Source organism: Orycteropus afer, unplaced genomic scaffold, assembly GCF_000298275.1.
Source record: "Orycteropus afer afer isolate SDZICR_OR568_19922 unplaced genomic scaffold, OryAfe1.0 scaffold00049, whole genome shotgun sequence".
In the NCBI taxonomy this organism is placed as follows: Eukaryota; Metazoa; Chordata; class Mammalia; order Tubulidentata; family Orycteropodidae; genus Orycteropus; species Orycteropus afer.
The window spans coordinates 5347122-5348770 of NW_006921636.1; positions in this window are offsets into that span (position 1 = coordinate 5347122).

A 1649-nucleotide genomic window follows, 5' to 3' on the forward strand; every position below is an offset into this window, starting at 1 on the left:
ATCTTACAGGGATCTGAGGAGCACAGCCTGAAAACCAGTGGTTCCATTAGTGTTCTGGAAATTCTGGAAGTCATTGCTAGGATTCTTGTCTGAAATCCAGATGTTCAAAGTAACAGGGTAAGCAGCAGCATAATAGCAGTTTTCAGTTGTAGGCTCTGGTGTTCGAGAGTAAACTCCTCTTTAAAAGGAGGTAAACCACTAGTTGGTTGATTTTGTTGTTGTTGTTTTTTAATAAATGTATGCATAGTGTAGATCACACCTTTGTGTTTCTGTGTAGGTCATCTAGGTGTATTTTGGGTAGTTGCTGGGTACATGTATTGCATGATAGGAAGCATTTCAAATGCCCGTTGAGCTTGTAAAGCTGAGAATTGCTACTTCTGATAAGTATTATGTAAGAACACCACTGTGTGTATTATGTGTAAGAAAAAATGCACATTATATATATAGGAACAGATGTTGTCATGGCAACCGTATCTGATGCTCAGGACTGATTAACACTGCAATCTTTTTAAAAGGTTATACTTTGATACAAACTCATAATTTTCAGAAGGATGATTCCAGTATCTGTTCTGGTTGAGGTGGTAATGATTACTGCTTGAAGCAGTAGCTTCCATCATCTCATTTAATCCTGACATTTGAACAGTGCAGTAGTGTCCTTATGGTTATATCATAAGAAAATGGAGGACTCGAGAAGTTAAGTAATAATTTTAGGGTCACAAAGCTAGTAAATGGCAGGGTCAGGATTTTAACTCAGATCTGCTCAGCTCTGGGACTGTATTGTGGGGGGGCGGGCCTGTTTTCTTTTTAATTGGAAGCTATTTGAACATGTAGGAGCTCTGATAGTGTAGCGCCTAAGGCACCTGACTGCTGACCAGAAGGCTGGCGGTTCAAACTCACCAGCCACTTCTCAGAAGGAAGGTTGGTCAATCTACTTCCATAGTGATAGTGTCTCCGCAACCCAAGGAGGGGTCGCTGTGAGTCGGGGCAATGGCACATAACAACAACAACAACAACATTTGTATATGTATGTTTTTTGTTTTTTGTTTTTATAATACAAAGATGCTTATAGCTTTATTCATAATATGAAAAAGCAGTGAATTGTCTAAATGCCCATCAACAAGAGTCATACAATGGACTACACTCAGTTATTTTACCTAGTACCTCCTTCCACTGGAAAAGAAACAGTGTCTGGTAGACTTTTTTTTTTTTAAAGTGTTCCCTTCCTTCCCCTCCCATCCCCATCCCTGGTAACAAACAAAGTAAATTTCTTTCCATATATAAACCTTTCCTTGACTATTTACAATAATGAACTAACACAGTATTTGTCCTTCTGTGATTGATGTATTTTACTGAGCATAATGTCCTCCAAGTTCATCCACATTCTGCAGATTCTACGTTGTTCTTTAGTGTTACATAGTATTCCATACGTTCCATGAATTGGTTATCCATTCTTCTGTTGTTGGACCCCTAGGTTGTTTCCATCTTTTTGCTATTGTAAATAATGCTGTGATGAACATGAATGTGCATATATCTGTTCTTGTCCTAGCTCTCATTTCTTTTAGGATATACACCTAGTAATTGGATTGCTGGATCAAATGGTATTGCTAATTCCAACTTTTTAAGGAATCGCCATATTGCTTTCCACAGTG